Genomic DNA, 18,562 nt, shown 5'->3' on the forward strand with positions numbered 1-18,562 from the left:
CCTTCAGGGATACAACCACTTCCCTGGGCAGCCTCTTCCAATGCCTGACAACCCTTTCCATGAAAAGAATTTTCCTAATATCCAATCTAAACCTCCCTGAAGCAATTTGAGGGCATTTCCTCTCTTGCTATCACTTGCTACTTGGGAGAAGTAGCACCCTCCATGCTACAACCTCTTTCCAGGGAGTTGCAGAGAGCGACTCAGCCTCCTTTTCTCTAGGCTGAACAGCCCCAGTTCCCTCAGCCACTCCTCATCAGACTTGTGTCCTCACCAGCTTTATTGCCCTTCATCCTCAGGTGAGCACCTGTGCTTGTGCTCTGAATCCCTCTTTAGGCTCCACTGGCTGAACTGAGCAGGGCTCAAGTCTGTTGCTTGAATTTAAGTGTTCAGTGCCATTAGGCAATGAAGGATAATCAAAGATGTCCTTGGCCCTGACAGATACTAATATGAAGGCAACTAATCAAGCCCCAGCTCTCAACTGCCTATAGTGGGAGCTTGTACATCAGTCTCACAGCTTCTACACTGAAGTCAAGTGAATGCAGGTGTCTGAAACTGGTGCCGAGGCTGACAGCCTAGAAGAAAAATCTGGAGCTATTCATGTGAATAACATATTCTAGATGTGTTCATGTGAATAAAAATTGCCTGGTCAAGTGAATTAAAGCAGCAGCAGGAGCTCCAGTGGAACTACCGTAGGGTTGCACCCACATACATGGGAACAGGATCCTGTTTAATAAATGGCTTAGGCTTAGTAACACCATTGTGGGGCTCAAGTGGTAATAAACTAATCAGAGAAAATCTGAGCTGAATTACCAAAAGAGTAGTTTCTTTCGTTCCCCTTCCACCTGTAGCTGCTGAAGACCCAAGTTATCCATTATTCTTGCTGAGGCCTACCTTCACCCAGGGTTAGTCCCACTGCAGTGGAAGGACATACTAACACATTTGATGGTGACCAAAGTCTGGCAGCAGAAAATCAAGAGGCACAATTGTCTCAGTCAAAATGCTGCTTTTGCCCAGGGAGTGCATGGAATATCAGGGTTTTCTTTCTGGGTTTGTGGTTTTTCTGATCACAGAGTCAAAATTTAATTATCTGTAAAATCTATTTGGTTTTAGGACTAGATTAAACAGTTAAGTGTTTGAATCAAGGACTGCAACCACTAGTCATAGTGAAACATAAATAGATTTAAGATACTAAGATAAAAAAATAACAAATAGCTCCAACACAAAGGAAATCCCTTTATAGCAATGATTTGCTTTTTGAGGCAATTTTGCTTTTCTTGAGTTATTGTTGAGACACTGGGGCACCAGTTAGGCAAGAGGTGCTTTCGATACTTCAAGTAAACTGTGTGTGACCTCCCTGTACAGTGTTGCAACTGTCCCTCTCACACAGCTTACTTTTCGACTCTTTCCCAGCTCTTGTTCACTCCTAGCCTCTTCAATGTGGTGAAAGTGTGTGCATGACTCTATCAAGGTCACATTCAAATGGGGAACAACCCTGAAGTAAATGGGGGAGACAGAGGTCACCAGGCAGAAGAAGAGGAGGTCAGACTACCTCAAAGTGCACTTGCTTCTCAAGATTAACACTTCCTGGTAAAACTGTGTGAAGTTTAATGGTTCTCCCTTCTTCTTCTCTGTTCCTTTCCCAGCCCCCCCAACCATGATCGTGACAAATAACAAGGTGTTAATCTCAACTTGCATCTCCTCAAAATTTTGCATTTAATGTCATGTATGGTGCTTAGACTCTCATCCTAAAACTGCACTACGAGCCACTTACAATAACTGATCCAGCCAAAATCTAACAGCGAAGGAAAGGGAAGGGAACATATTTTTGGTGAACCAGCTGCCTTGAGTCAAGGACCAAAGAGAGAGTGCAAGGATTTGGATGCACAATCAAGTATGGGAAAAGAGCTGCAGAAATCCTACATCAGATTGGCTTTCACCTGAGATGAGTGGGACAAATTACTCATGGAAATGCTTGTATGTCTCCACTAACTACAGAAAGAACCTGCACAACTATCTTAGGCTGGGCATCTACCTGCCAAAAAACTTGAATTAGGTAAAATGAATCCTTCCCCTTGAAGCTACATGTGTTAGTGTGGTTAGTGCTGAGGTCTGGATCCTGCCAAGATTCCTTACAGACACATAAGTGGGAGTGGATGGAGCTCTGCATGCTACTGGAGCTCTGTTTATCTTCACTGTGCTAGTTAAAAATCCTGTGCGCAAACTCATCATGGAGTAACACCTGGTACATTGCATAGTTAATTAACTTACAAGGTACTGGGACTATTTATAGTTCTTGAGAGAGTCAGACTCTTCTTAGCAGAGAACTGTATAGACACAGGAAAATACTTCCTGCTCTGCTTTATTTGCAAGCATTGGCTTCAGAAGGGTTTTTTGTTAGCAGAAGCAAGTCCATGTTTGGACATTACTGTGCTGTTCTGCTATTAGAGTTCCAGCTAATTATTGCTAGGCCCCAGCTCATGTCCTCAATTAAAAAAAGAAAAAAGTGCTCTGGACTATAAAGGTATGCAAATGAAATCACAGCTCGGTGGCAGAGGTTCCTAATGCCCACAGAGTCCCATAAAACCATGAGGACATCTACTGTCCCCAGTCTTACACCTGCTTCTGGTGCACTGAGCAACTCTGTCCTCAGTTTGTCTCAACCAGATTGCTTCATGCTGGCTTGTGTATAGATACTCTTAAAAATGAAACCCTTTCCACTTCCAAAAAAACCCCAATGTAGATGTCATGATTTTCTGTTAATACAAGGTTTAGCCATCTCTAAATAGCTCATACCTGTTTGGTTATCAGGTATTGCAGTCAGGCTCTGCTTCTAATCACCTGCTTCCTGTTATAGTTTCATGTTTAGCTTTGAACAAAGGAATTAGGATTCCTCTCACATATGGTCACTTCCCACTGTGTTCTTGAAACACAGATGTTTTGTCCAGCTGAATGCTCACATGGCTTCTGGCATTCATTTTCTGGAATGAGTTTTATTCTAGTATAACAATAATACATCCAGTTAGGGTCACCTTTTCTTATCCATTTCATAGAACTGTCCACTTCTAAAGACTGCATTTTCCACCACGATAGAATGAGATTATATGGATTTAATCCTTTAGACTACCAGGCTTCATAGAACTCTTCCTTATGTACAGGACCTATTTCTACTGCAAAAACTGTTGGAAAGATTTACGGTTAGAGGTTATATACCCTATTTTTTTGCTATTTATTTTCATTCACTTAAATAACACTAGTAACAGTATACAAAAAATCAGTGGAGGACTGTGTTGCATTGGATCTAGATAGGGATGGATAGTCAATGTGACCAGTTGGTAAAGGTGTAGAGGTTGTTAGGTCTTCCTTGCACTGGTGAAGTAAATCAGGCAGCTGAATTCTGCACTTGTGCTTGTCTGGAGGGCTGGGACAGGAGCAGCCCATAGCACAGGGAGTTACAATAGTTGAGGCATGAAAAATATGCTGCCACTTGTGGTGTCACTTGCCTCATTGGCTATGTAGAGTCCTGCATGCAAGTGACCTGTGGAAGAGGCATATGTGGAAGGGCAGCTAAATTCTAAATCATATACTTTCTACTGCAATATCTTCTAAGCATACTGCAAATGGAGTATATTATAATAACTAGGACAAGCAAGGAGAAAGGAAGATGTGTATCTAAATGCTTTGTGGTTCCTGATGCTTTAGCAGAATATCGAGGATAAATATTGCCAGCCCTGATCAACCAGTGGCTGATACACTGTGGGGTGTTTTGTTATACAAGATGTAAAAGCCATCATCAGCAATGGTTGCTGAGATCATTTGAATCAGTCTTATGACAAGATGATGGAGGAAAAGCCACCCTCAAAAGTTTATATGACAAGTACCATTTTACCAGGGACATTTCTACAGTTTGACTCCCTCCACTCCAGAATTGCTCCCCAGTTAGTCATCAGATCCAGCTGCAGCCAGTAGTATTTTGTTATGGGGATAAGTTGATTGCTACATGCCAGCAGCAACTGATGGCTGCCCCTTGCAGAAGCTGCTGAAAGAGGTGTCAAACGTGCTAACAGCTCCTCCCGGGTGGTGTGACAAGGCAAGCCCTAAATCTTGTTCCTTTACATCCAGACATTGCTGAGGGAAATGCCAAAGCAAAGTCTATTTTTCTCTGTGTTCACAGATACGTTTTGTCATAAAAAGACTCAAGGTTTCCAGGTCCTGGTCTTTGGCCATGTGGCATTCCAAAGCTAGCATGTACTTTGCCAGTGCAATGTCTCCTTCATCCGTTTACAAGGCAGGAGACACAAGCTTTTCAAAGGTATTTTCACAGAATCACAGAAAGTTAGGTATTTTGCTTACAATTAAAACGTACCTTCTGCTAGTTTTTCCATTCCTTGTATTGAAAAACCCTTACAGCTCTAGTGGGCACTGTGCTTAGTATGAGGCACCCCTTGAATAAACCTGCAGTAAATGATGTTTATTTCATTTCATTTCACTATGTAGATAGAGTATATATTATTCAAAAAGCAAGTCAGCTTTCATTATGGTGACATGAATAAAAATCCAAGGGAACATAGTACTCTACCAAACCCCAGAACCTAGGCAGCCAGCTCTGCGGAAGGTATTTGTTCCGATTTTAAAGGACCAAATATTTCAACTAAACGTCCGGCTGCAGTTTGTGTTTACATAAATTCCTTTTCTTTCCCCTGGAGCCTGATCCTGTTTCCTGAGGCTTGAGTGAGGGACAGGCTTGCTTTTCTAGCTTTTGAAAGGCTTGTCTTTGCACTCCTGCTTTCTGGTTAAATACAAATCAGAGACCCTTAGTCTATACCACTTCCACTTGACCGAGAATTCCTACTTAAAGATCTTTTTCTCCACCCTCAGAAATGAGTGTTCCTTAAATTACATGTTTTCATTAACAAATCACTTGCATAATACTAATGCTGCCCACTCAAATCCCTATATATCATGGTGCCTTTGAGAATGCAGCACGCTGAGGTCTTCTGGCTCTATTATTTATGTCCATCACATATGAATAATAACTCCGCTGGTACAAATTCATCTAATGGAGGCAACTTTATGCTCAGTAAATATTGTGAATGCTTGCTGAGTATCACACTCAGTAAGAATCTCCCCCTGTACTTCACACTAAAGGAGAGGAGCTCTCTTGTGTGTGTAAATCACTTTAAGCCTAGCTCTGGTTTCAACCTGTCATTCTGTGCACTCAAGTGAGTGCAAGCTCCGTCCTGATACAAATTGGAAATGAAAGATGTTGACAAGAATTTCAGCTATGTGAGTAATGATTTATGACTGGTTTTGCCCAGGCACCTCAACAATGTTCATGAATAAATCACTGGGGTTTGTGGTAGCAAATAACTCATTAGACAGACAATTTCAACTTGATTAGAGATTACTAAGTTAAAAAAAAAAAAAAAAGGAGAAAAAGGAAAGTGCATTTTATGAAAAGGACTAGTGCATTTTATGAATCAACATGTGCTTCAGTTTCCCTTCTTGAAATATCTGTGGCAACGCGTAAAAATTGGGTCATGTCTTTAACCACAGGCACCTGCCAGTGGCATGTTGCCAATGCACAGTGCTGCTGTCAGCAGGTTTTTTCTGCAGGGTTTTGGAGCACATCTTATATATTTAAATAGTTTGCTATGTGTGACTGACAGATGTAGTTCCACTATGTAGCTATTACAGAAGAGCAAAATTTTCTTGTTTAGTGTCTAGCTGTCAACTTGCAGCTCCTTTTGTCATTAACAACAAGTGTAATATCTTGTACTGTGACCACACCTGAGAGTCCCATTTTTGGGTTGAAACTCGTTGTGATGTCTGAACACAAAAAACATTGACATGAACCTGTAAGCTTCATTAATTTTCCCTGTTCTGGACTGTCTTTATTATATAGAGAATCCTTTATTAAATGGTAATACAATGGAGGCAGATGTTACATGATACTGGAAAGATCTTGAACAAAACTCCTGAAAGATCACTCTACCTCTGAAAATAAAACCAAAATTTCCCATGCATTCAGAAAACAAGATTAAAATCCTTAAAATTATTGATGTATCCATGCACACCCTTGAAAATGTGACCTATCCAAGACTTAAAGCTAAGTATGTACTCTTGAATTCTAGCATTTCTGTAGCTAGCGCCTGCAATGCCAAACACCAAAAGCCTCACCCTGCGGGAAAATGGTCCCCCCAGATGCCTTTTCATTCCAGACATACCCATTCAGATGCTGCTTTCACAGCCTTTTAATGAAATCAACCCTTACAATCTTCCTTTCACATCACCATCCAGTCTGTCGTGCGCATGCAAGCCAATTTTACACTGCAATTGTCCTCTCATTTCTGAGCATCGCATCAGCCCCATTTTCACTCTAAAAAAGCTAAATCCCTTTTTCAGACTGCCATGAAGCTGAGAGAACTTTATATAACCTGCATGTTGAGAAGGGAGAAGAAGAGGCAATTACAGCAAAGCACAGAAGCTCCTAGAAGGAAGCTTTCCTTCTGCTTTGACCTCTTTCCACCTTTCTTCAGCCCCAGTTTGCAGATGCAAGAAGGTGTAAGTAGCTCTAAAGAGCAGAGGCAGATGTAAGGAAACCTAAATACTTTGCATGTGATCCTGCACCCCACCTTAAGGACACGCAGACCAGAATTTGAAGGGAGATCTTAAAGTTTTGGCACCTAGAGCCATTTTTACCCACTTTGAGTCTGCTTTACAAGAAAAGTACTCAGAAGGTTTTCATGTTTCTGTTTTCTACTATTCAAATCAGTGAGTACTAGGATCCCGTTACAACCTTCTGAGCTTTTTATGTGGTGAGTGGGGTCCAAACTGGGACACTGACTCTTGTCCCCAGCTTTGCCATTTTCTCCTTTGGGAAACAATCTGGAATGGCTTGTTTGTCTAATGCAAGCATAAAATAGGGGTGGTGTTATTGTGGGTTTGGACACTGATGTGGCTGGTGACTTAATCAGAAACTGGGAACACTAATACTGCCTTGTGGTGTATTCCTGCCAAGATGTAGTCTGAAAAACACAGATAAGGGAAATCATATATGATGGATATGCAAAGAAGTTTTCTGAACAATAGCAAGCACATAAAAGCTCTCCAAATTCTGCTCTAACAAGAAAACAGTTGATAAGAAGTGTTAATAACACTGAAGGAGTGAAATCAGAGAGAGCCTCTTAGGCAAAATCAATTACTTGAGATGAATAAGTAAGCAGTTTCCAGATTATCTGGGAGTTTGAAAACCTTGACATAAATGGCTTTCCTGACATTGGCAGTGTACCTTCTGCTTAACAACACCAATGTTACTCCTTTGTATTTCAGCAGCATTTCAGTGAAGTTCATGACATAAAAGAGCAGCCACTGCTGCATCACATTCCCTCTGAAGCTCTAGTCACACCTGAAAATGCAAGAGGTCCTCTTGACCCTGGAAAGAAATGAAGGTCTCAAGATCCTGGAGTCTGCATGGTCATGACAGTGATGGCAATGGCAATGTGCTGGCTTCAGACAGCTGGTGTATGAGATCAGCTGTTGGCCTACAAAACTTTAGGGAATCAGAGAGGGGCAGATGTGAAGGACGCAGCTGAAGGACACAGATGTGAAGGACACCCTCCTGTCTCAGGATACTCCCTGGCCAGCCATGTCCCTTGGCTGCCCAGTAACCTCAGTGGGAAAGTGCACAACGATAAATAGGTGTGAATCTTATATTCCAAGCCCATTGCAAAACATCAGTTTGAGTGAGCTGTACTGCTGCAGAAATATTCTCAAAAAACTACTGAGGCATACCTCTTGGTTTAATGAGCAGCTCAAGCTGCCTGTCCATGTACAGGATCCTGGGCTCCCCACTTTTCCATTGCTTTTCCAGTGACCACAGGCTAGACTTCACCTCACTTGGCTACTGTAGGTTAATACAGCTATGTCAAGTTCAACCAAATCAGCTGTCACATCAGCTCTCCGTTTTAATGCAAACAGCCAACAATCATTATTTCCACTTGCAGCACTCACCAGCTAAATCAAATTTTCCACTAATATTTAACACCAAGGTCATTTCATTGACGGTAGCTAAAGGAAGCAAATTCTGAATTCTAAACAAACATTTTCTATCACATGAATGGGATCCTTTTGTTTATGCAGTTCACTTTTAAAGCAACTCTAATAAATCATCAAATCTGTGATTTCTTTTTTGGTATAGATGACCCGTCTCACATTTTAAGCTGCATCTTTCAATGCATTCCACATGAGACAATACTAATTTAAATTTTCACCTTTCTGAAACAGCACTCAATCATTTCTATATATCTGTATAATTTTTGCTAATTCAGTGGCTATGACTGGAAAGTCAGATTATTTCTTGCTAGAGAAATACTAATGCTCTCTTGGAACAATGATGATTGCATTACTAAAGTTGGAGCTGTGCATAAAGCAAACATTGCGCATTTTTTGTCAATTTGAGAATGGTAAACAAAAGACCAGATTCTGTTTAAACAGATATGTACTAATAGTCATCCTAATGTTCTGTCTGGGTACTGCTAAACTTAATGATAAGCAGACTCCTAAATTAGGTGGGTGTCTCTTAATCTCTTTAGGCAAAAATGTTCCGCTCAGTATAAACAATTAAACGCCCGAACAGGGATTTCAGTCTAACTATTCTGCCTCCCAAGCAAGCGTCTTCCCAAGCTAATCTCACTTCCTTTTTGTGCGACCCAATAGCATTTAATTATTTATGCCAAGCGGAACAGCGTAGCTAGGAAAGATTGCAATAGCGTGCCTGTCTGCTGGCGCTCTACAGCTCACGAGTTCCTGTGAGCCCCCCGGGGTGGAAAGTCTATAGGATCCCTCTCCTGCTTCTGTGCATGGAAAGGTATGGGATGAGTGGCTGCACTGTATGTCGTGGGTTTCCCCATAGCTTCTGGGTTTAAGGTGGCATCACATTCCTTCTGTCCTACTCTAAGTTTCTGCACTGGGTTCCAGAGGTGAAGGAGCCAAGGTGTGTGGTTCCCACTTGTGCTCAAACACAGGCTGCTGGCATGGGTGGATATGTGCATGGGTAGAGACGGTAGTGTAGGTACCTCAGTGATTTCATGGATGGAAACATGGACCCTGAGAGAACCGGCATGCTTCTGTGGTTATGTGCAGTGGAGTAGCAAAGCAGGGATGTAAGACATCCGTCAGATATCTGAATCTTCCTGGGGATCTGGCCCATGACTTGTAACACTGCTCAGATGCTGACTCCAGGGTATGTTTTCAGCACGTACAGTTCTACAGACGGTAGCACCGTCAGCACAGTGGCTACCATAAGTAGCCACCCAAGCACCGTAGGGGTGTTGAATGAAATAGATTTTGCTTGGCGGGTGGAGAAAGAGGAATGTAGCCCCTTCTCAAGTATCACTAACCTCATTTATCTAACCTGTCATATACAAATATCATCAATAATATCATACTATTTCAGTCTTGGTGTAATAGAAGAAAAGTGAATAGAGCTGACCCAGAGAAGGACAGCAGCTGGCTATGTAGAGCCATGCAGTAGCTGCATTTTCTGCTTCCAATTAGGTTACATGAACAGCTAGTTTATTTTCTAATTTTCTTTGTTCCCTTGTAGAGGAAGAGATCAAAAGGCAGCAGATAAAATGACCTCAGTGCTTTAATAAATTGGTGTCTTTTTTTAACATGAATCTTTTTCTGACAGTTTACAAAAGGTCTCAGCACTAGGCTCTTTGGCACATTGGTATTAAAAGAGAGAGAAGAAGAAAAGGGATTTTGTTGTGGGTTGGTTTTTTGTTTGTTTGTTTGTTTTGTTTTTTCTTTTCTCCTTTCTTTTTCTCTTTCATATTTTCTTCCCCTTTGCCTAATTCTTGCTATCTAACCACCATTTCGGGTCTGTTGAATGCATCTAATGAAAATGTTAGTAACACATAATGTCTCAACATGCCTCTCGTATAAATACCGAAGTTACCAAGCAGAAATCTATAGGATCAGATTGCAATCCACCCTGTAAGTTAATTATATGGAGAGGGAGAGAGGGAGGGAGAGACATAGGAAAGGAGGGAGATTTCTCAGGCAATGCCTCCTTCCCTTCCTGCAAAGGAGGAAGGGGAAGAAGCAGCTGCTCCGCATGGACCTGACACAGCCCCACGGAGGATGCCCAGAGCAGAGTGTGGCTGGCATGGCTCCCTACCTCATGAGCATGATAAGGGACAGGGCTGTCATCATGCAATTGAGCTTTAAAGGCTGTTTTTCATAAACAAACCTCACAGACCTGCCAAATCCAGGCAGTTCTTTTGGTGCTGGGCCAGGGGCTGAAGCTCACTCTGCTCCCTTGCCCCAGGGCCACATCGATCAGCAGAGGAGGCCACAAGCTCTGTGCAGAGCATCCCCCATGTTACATGGGCAGGATGTACTACAACTGCCTAAAAGTTCCCATCTGCTCTTGTGCCATGTGGCCTGGCACCCTGCCATTGATGTCCCTCCTACCAGCAGCCGGGGTGACAGAATCGCATGTGATGTATGGGGGTGGACCAGGTAGGGAATAACACAATTCTCCTGCCCTGTGCTGCAAGCAAGGGTCCTGCACTAAAGACAGTCCGAGCTGAGCCAGCACATCTCAAACCTTGTTCAAAACCTGCACCCAGATGTGACTATGTTGTGTAGATGATAGGCAAGTTCAAATCTGTGCACCCACTCACCAAGCAATATAGATGCAGTCAAGGTAGCTCAATATAAGTAATATTTAAATGAAACAAAGCCAAAGACCCTGAGTTTGTGGTTTTCTTGAAGCAAAGTGGTGACGGCTTCTGCACATCACTGTGAATAACGCTCTGTAGAAGCAGCCGCCACTTACTCCATATGGGAAGGAAGAATGAGTGTGATACTGAAGTGATTTTCGCTTTCTCACCTCTCCTTAGTAATTTTTGACTATGGACAAAGACCTGAAAATCAGTGGCGTGTCTGTCTTCTTGCTTGTACTGCCCTTCTACAACACACATGAGAAGACACGAAGCTATTTACTTGCAAGGCAGTAAACCGATTGTGAGTCTGCTCCCCACTCCCTGGAATACCTATAAGTGAGAAATGCAATTAATTCTGGAAGGAATCCTTCCTTCTGGCAGGCAGCCAGAGATAGCAGAGACGTAATAGCTTTTGAGCAGCCACAGCACAGAAATTGCATCCATTCACCAAGGGCACTCCCTCTGAGCTTCTGCTTTCTTGAAGTAATTGCAAATAATATCACTTGGATTCAGATAGCTGGAGGGGAAACTCAGTCACCAACGAAGCATGAAACAGCCTGGCCCGAGACCTAAAATAATCCTGCGTAAAAATTCACAGCTGCCCGCTGTTAAAAATAAAAACAAGACTGTAATCCCCTCTGCTTCCCATCAATGAATTTCCTTTTGTCCCCCTTCCCACTCAGCCTGCTGTCCCCTTCCTGCACAGCTGCCTGTGCCCTGCCAGATGCTAGATGCCCTCCCTCTGCTCTGCAGCACCCTGGAGACAGGGTGACACTGGTGTGGTGGCAAAGGGTGGCTGCCTCCCACTGAGCCACTGCTGCCTCCTTGGTGGGGGACTGCGGTACCCTGCTGATGGCAGGGATGGTGGCCCTCCATATGGGCAACACCCACAGCTGCTCTCAAGCCCTGTGTTTTTGGCTCCTTTGACCATGGGCCATTTTGGCACAGGGCATCCCCCCCTGAGGTTGTCACCTGCTCAGACGCAAGGCATCTGGCTGTGGAGAGGTGATGCAAAAGCAGCCTGCACCTCTGGCCAGGCACTGTTTGATCTCTTCTAAACAGGTTTCACAGAAAACACAGGGTTTGGCAGGAGAAGAAATCCAAATTTTTATTGACCTCCCATCTTCCTTTGCCTTCTCCCAGCAGAAGAGATTCAGAACATTAATATATTTGTTTCAGTATTCTGAACTGAATATTGTGGCTAAAATACATTAAGGGAAGCAACCAGGAAGGGTGAGATGCAACAAAATCCAGTAAGAATTAAATTTAATAATGCCAGTTCATTGATGGACTAGATTCTGATCCTTTTCTCACACTAAGTAATGGCTTACTCCATGAACTGGCCCATTAAACTAGCCATGGAGTAGGCTGCGATGCCTCTTGAAAAGGAGAATGCTGGAAGAAATCCATGATATGACACACAAAACCACAGGTCATGTGATGGCACCCTGACAAAAGTACCTTGCTGAGAGCCAGAAGCTGCTCCAAAGGAGCAAGGTGGACAGAGTCTCATCTGTCCAGAATATCTGCCCATCTTGTAATTCACATTACAGCAGCGCCTAACAGCAGCCACATCAAACCTAGAGCTTTGCTGTTGCAGATGTGCACAGTAATCTAGTCTCAGAGCCATTGTGATCCAAACTGATAACAGACATCAGAAGAAAATGAGAGATGATATTCTCCTCTGTATAAGTAATCTCTAAACCAGGTAGGATGTCCTCAGTCTTGTGAATGGACTCAGCAACTTCCTTGTCAGATCATTTTTTCTATAGAAATACATCACTAAATCTAATAACACCTTGCACTTGTATAGCCTCCTCTGTGCAAAGATCACAAAATAGCTCTCAAAGGAAGGGAATCACCTCACTGAACATGGCCATCTGCAGTGCAGACATCTAAGCCTGCGCTAGGTCACAGCCAGCAGAAAACCCGTTAATGCCATCAGTGGAGCACTGGCTACCAGATGTACAATGGGATTCATCTCACCTTCCAGTGAGTCACAAGGCACAGCAAAGAAATCTTCATGGTAGTAAGTCTGCTGAACAGCCCCTGTGGTCACAGGCAGCCCTGGTCACAGCAGCACTGGTGCAGTCCTGTCGGGCAAGGTCAGGAGAAAGTAGGATGCCCACAGGGAAAGACTTTGCCCCCTGCTTCCCTGGCACTGCCCTGGAGCAGAAAGCACAGACAAAGCCTTTTTTCAGAATGACAGGTTTGATCAAAATACTTCTTTGGCTGCTCAGGAGACCACTGTGTTGCATCTCACATCCTCATGACTGCTGGAAGTCACCAGGCACTGGACGTATATCCTGCTCTTGAAGTGCCGTGGTGGTGCAAAGGTAAGGAAAATAAGCAGCTAAAAGAGCCTATTTGGCATAAGAAGTCACAGAGACTGTGTGTTGCCTAAATCAGAGTGTCTAACCTCTTCATGATTTTTTATCTATACTATTGTGGTGCAAACTCCTTATCTAGCAGGCTGTGTGAGAGATGGTGGTCTGCCTCCCTACCCACAAGCCTGGATGCCGGCCTCCTGCTCCTCCTTGCTTTGAGCACTTCCTTTGCCTCAGAAAGCAAAGCCGTCTTTTTTGCCATTTAACTCTTCAGTGGCAGACAACATGCATGAGATGATGTACGCGCACATACAAGGCACATGCACATGCTGCACATATATATAACCGCATATAAATGCCCCACAGAGAAAACCAAGACCCAAGCCTTGACACCAATAACATATGCTGTGCACATTTCTCTGCCTCAGTTTCTTCACTACACTCAGACAGAGCAAAGTGAGCTCAGATTTGTCTTAACAACTTGTGGTTTTCATTCTCTGAGTTTAGGGACCCTGTCCATAACTTCCCCCTGTAAATGCAAGCTTGTCTATCCCATTTGCTTGGCTAAGGCTTCCCAGTTATTTCTGTGATCCTTCCTTCTGATTATCCACTAACACCTGGCTCTGTGCTGCTCCTGGTAACTTTCCACTCTTTTAAACCACACTCCTCACACACAACCTGGAAAAACTGGTTTGTGTTAAGCTTTAGGTAACCCTTTGTGCCAAGCCTAATTCTAACTCAATAGCTGAACATTATGGTTTAATGGTCAATGATTGTTCCCAGCAATGGAGTTAAAGAGCATTTGGGGAGGAAAGGAAAGAGAGGAATTCAGACTCACAGTTACATTTGGCTGAAAAATTCCTATAAAGTTTATGTTAAGATTCACTTCATACATTTACAGGGAGTTATTCGCAAGGAAGTGCACCAGGTGTACTAGTGTGTCATTACTAGTTAGAAAGCTTTTATTTGGCTTGGGATTGAGTTGTTCCAAAAACAGGTGACTGGAGGCCAGTCACACACTTGAGCAGTGCATCACTATTTATACTGTTATTAGGGAAAAGTTGTACACTCGCAGGATAGAGTCTGGAATAAGTCTGCATAAACTATGTGTGAAACAGTGCCAGGGGAGACCAAGTCTTGTTGTGATTTTACCTTCCTGAGCCACTTGCCTTCACTATCTACTTAAAACACAGTCTGAGTCAATGCTAAAAATCAAACAGAAATGTTACTGTATTTACAGAGACTGTTCTATTGCCACAGTTTGCATCATTGTACAGGTGACCTGAACTCTCTGAGTGCTTGGCTACAACAAAGCAGGCTTGCACAGACCCATCCTTCTGCTGTAGGAAGCTGAGCGCTCCCAAGGAAACACAGCTAGAGGTTCACAGGATGTTGGTCAAGGGATGTCTGCGTGGGATGCAAGTAACCTACAAAAGGCTACAAACAGACTGAAATCACGGCAGGAAGCATCTGTGGGGGTCACTGAGGTGCCACGGGGAAGTTCTCTGAGTTCTCTGATGTTCTCTGAGTCATGGAATTTTTAAATGAAGTGTAGGGATAGCTTTTAACTAAAAGTATTTCTACCTCTCATTGGTACTGCAACTGGTCAAATTAGATCCCATGTCAAGCCAGAAAAAGCAATTTGAATCTGAAACACAGGGGAGATCTAGACCTGTACACTATTAGATACTTGACATCTGAGTGCTTTCAGTCTCTTGAGAGGCAAATGGCCTGGCATGGAGAAAGTGGACTATAGATTCATGGAAAGAGTGTGATTTAGAGGAGGTCTAATACGCATGCAAGAAAATCTCTGTGAAGTTCTCCAAGATGTTTCAAACTGGACACAAATCCAAGTGAAACTATCCATTCCTTTAGCCATTACATTTTTTACCTTTAGACCCTTAACCTTTTGAATTCAAAGCTTTTCAACAGGTGACAGCTTTATAGGCTTGCTTTTCTTCCCCATTCTATCTGTTCTAAGCACCAGTACAGCCCACCATCCACTGCTGATTCTTCTGTGCAAGCTGTTCCAATGATGACCAGGCTGTAACCATGAATACTTGACTCTCATATTTTTAATTCAAGAAACATACATTGGCCTTTTTTTTTTTTTTTTCTTGATAGTGATGCTGTCTGTATTAAGTAGTACTGTCATTTCTCAGGGATAAACTGTCCATCCTTCCAACGCAATTAATGTCAGGAGGCAAGCTGTCTTTATCTGGGAAAAATGGGAGAAATAACCTGAAGTTAAGACAAAGGAAATTCAGGTTCCTCTCTCAGCTCTGACTGAAAATCATTCCCTGGAAATGAACACAGATCACAACAAACAGTAAATCCATAGTCACCTTTAAAAGAAATCTGGAGAAGGCACCAGATAACGTGTTGCACAGCACAAGCCTAAGCTGAGGCCAAGACGATCAAGTACATTTTTTCCATTTCTCACTTCCGTGATTCTATAGCACATGAGATCACCTTCCTTTTTGTAAATGATATAAACTTCTGCACTGACTATTGTTTCCCTGAGGTCCAAAGACTACACTTTTCTGTGTATTGATCTTAAGTTAACCCTGTGCTGCAAATGTGTCCTAGATTTGTTCAAGTTCTTCCATTTTGGTTTCCCTGATTAGAACTATGTCAGAAATTGATTTTTCTCCTTGGATATAGTGCAGTCTTCATTATGCAGTGAAGACATTGTTAAACCTGCAAGACTGTGCATGTAGGAAAAACAAATTAAGAGGTCAGTGTATAATGATAGATCCTGTCAGAAGGCTTCTTAAGAGAAGAAAAGCTATCAGGTAAGGTGAGAAAGCATAAGCTTTCCCTCTAAAAAAATGGCTTTTTTTTTTAAGCAAGGCTGTTAGAAATCAGCAGCAATGGCACAGAAACAACAACAGCATCTACAAGGGAAGTAGTATTGTTCTATGTCTGTGAGAGCCATCAGACTTAATAAAAGTTTCACCTGATCTACAGTCTCTTTTTATTAAGACTTGAAGAACAAAAGGCACATGTGAGGGAGCCTGAAGTGATTTTCCTTTGGGAATATAGCAAAAGTGCCAGTATCTATGAATTTACTTGTTTCTGTAGGATGTTTTATACCTGAAATAAATAAGTGGGAGGAAGGTGATCAACTATATTCATTAGCTGGTATTTGGACAGGAAACCTGTGCCTGGTAAGTATTCGGTAGCATAACACAGAGATCAGACACTGAGGTTGGGGCACAGCAGAAGAACAACAACTCAGATCCAGCTAAAGCTCAGCATGTCCAAAATTGGTTTGGAAACGAAAGGTGGTCATATTCAAAATTTAGAAACTAGATTGAAATTGATTAAATAAAACTGGTGCTGAGTAACACACTGTTCCTGTAAGATAATAATTTTGGTTTTGTTGTTGATTTGGCTTTGCAGGGGGCTGCTTTGGCAATAGGACTCACATTGATGTCAGTAAATGCAGTTGCAGTATCTGACCTACGTTAGCTGATAAGCCAAGGTGGTGACACAAAGGGAGAGGCTGCACCGCAAGAAGCATCTTGCAACACAATGCTCAGGACACTTTCGGATCAAGATCAAAGGTAAAGCTTTAGCTTCAAATCGCAGGCTTCCCACTCATGTAAAAGGTGTCTTGTAGAGAATTGTTTACTTATTCAGTACTTCATTTATTATATAGCCTCTCATCATCCTTAGAAGTACAGGTTCCCATGATAAGCCTTCACAAATATTTCTGATTATTAAGATGCAATCGTTACTGTATTTAAAATACGTCTTCAAACAGAAGACTAGGAATAATTCACAAATCAGCATTCCTTGGTCTATTTCAGAGTCCAGCCTTTATGAAGCATGGGCCTTGCACCTGAAATAATACCTAGTAGACTTTCAGCTTAGTGTTCAAAGATCATTTCAATTACTAAGGGCTATATTGGCATGATAATAAAGTGCCCACCTATGCCTTTCCACTGACTGCACACTAGCTGCTAGCCAGGCAGCTGCAAACTTTGGACAGGCCAGGTACAGTCTGGGATTCATAGATGCTCATCTAATGCCAGCTGCAAGTGTCCTTAATGCCTCATCATAGTATCTTCAACTTGTCCCAGAGGAACATACCCCTTTTTGCTCACAATCTACACAGTGTTACTGCAGGTGGGTAGTGGAAGAACATTTACAAAGAGCAGGATATATATGAAATACCTGAATATATGAGCTTGAGCCAGAATAAAAATAATAGCCACATCCTTTCCATGCATGACATCAAACCCAAAATGTAATGTACTTTTCAGAAATGATTTTTTTGCTTTTACAGAGGAGGATTTTGAGTCTCTCAAAATGCTACCGCCAGACTGAAATTCTAGAAATCAGATGCCATATCTGCTGTCTCAGTTCTCTACCCCATTCATGGTTATACGTAAACATCTTAAAAATGTGTTTATCAAGCCTAATATTTGTGATGCAAGGCTCTGTCTTAAAATAAAAGGCCTGCCATTCACATGGCTGCAACTTGCAAAGAGCTTTTTATTCAGTGCTTCATTCATTATATTGCATGTGGTAGTCATTACAGGCAATTGTCTGCTGGTGCTACCCACACCTCGGCTGTTTGTACAATATGAGTCACTCGCTGCGAGCAGCAATTCCAAGCAGAATTTTTTCGTCCTGCAGTAGCCACATACATTGTTCCAGATTACCTCCTTTCCTTTTGAGTAGGCAGAATTAGTAAAGTGCAATTAGTGATAATGTCATTTGTCCCCAGGCTGATAATTTTTCTCAAAGCCTTTATTCTTTCCAGCACCTCACATATTACATCAGTAAAGCTACTGGAGTACTGAATGGAGCATGTAATAGGCACAGATCCCAGAAGAAAGATGCATCTCTCCTGCTGAAAGAAAGAATATTGGCCCACCAGAGTTTGATTCAATGTGTAAAAGTATTTCTATGCATATAACATGTAATTTAGTCTAATTCCACTGCTCTCTTGTGAAAATAACGTCCTACTCTGTATTGAGAGGGAACAGATTATTCTGCACCTTTCTCTTTCGCTCCAGTGCTAGAAGACAATGCAGAAGGAAAACAGAAAATGCCTTGTCCTTTTCATAAAACTATCTATTTGCAAGCATTCATTCTAAAAACCTGAGTGTTGGAGACACCAGACTATCAGGCAATTAATCTTCAGTGTCTGCTGTTTTATTTTCTACCTTTTCCCCTGCTCCAGTTTCTGGTATAGATGCGATCTCTCTCCCTTTCCATTTACCTCAAATATAAACAAAGTGGATGGGTGTTTTGATTGAGCAAATAATTTGTAACACCTCAAATAAATGAGAGGGTGCCTATTCCTACTTTTCTCATGAGTAGAGCAGGGTAAAATACCTTTATATCCTTCTTGTGAAGCTGTATTTCAGCTCTTTTATAATAATTTGACTCAGACTCAAATGGTATAGAGTTTTATGTGGAGTTAACACACACTGTTCCTCCTAGTCCTGGCATCTGTCCTCACACAGATGCTTTTGGATAGCATTCTTT

At 42.3% G+C, this 18,562-nt stretch overlaps 1 long non-coding RNA gene across 4 annotated transcripts in view; it reads left to right on the top strand.

Moving 5' to 3' along the window:
• The window catches only part of LOC309441365, a 54,440-nt gene that overhangs the window by 14,827 nt on the left and 21,051 nt on the right, over positions 1–18,562 (top strand). For all 4 annotated transcript variants that reach the window (XR_014184358.1, XR_014184359.1, XR_014184360.1 and 1 more), the window contains one exon: positions 16,463–16,626. This is a non-coding gene — a long non-coding RNA (uncharacterized lncRNA). The remainder of the gene's footprint in view (positions 1–16,462; positions 16,627–18,562) is intronic.

The sequence above is a fragment of the Streptopelia decaocto genome (genome assembly GCF_964273445.1).
Source record: "Streptopelia decaocto genome assembly, chromosome: 1".
Lineage (NCBI taxonomy): Eukaryota > Metazoa > Chordata > Aves > Columbiformes > Columbidae > Streptopelia > Streptopelia decaocto.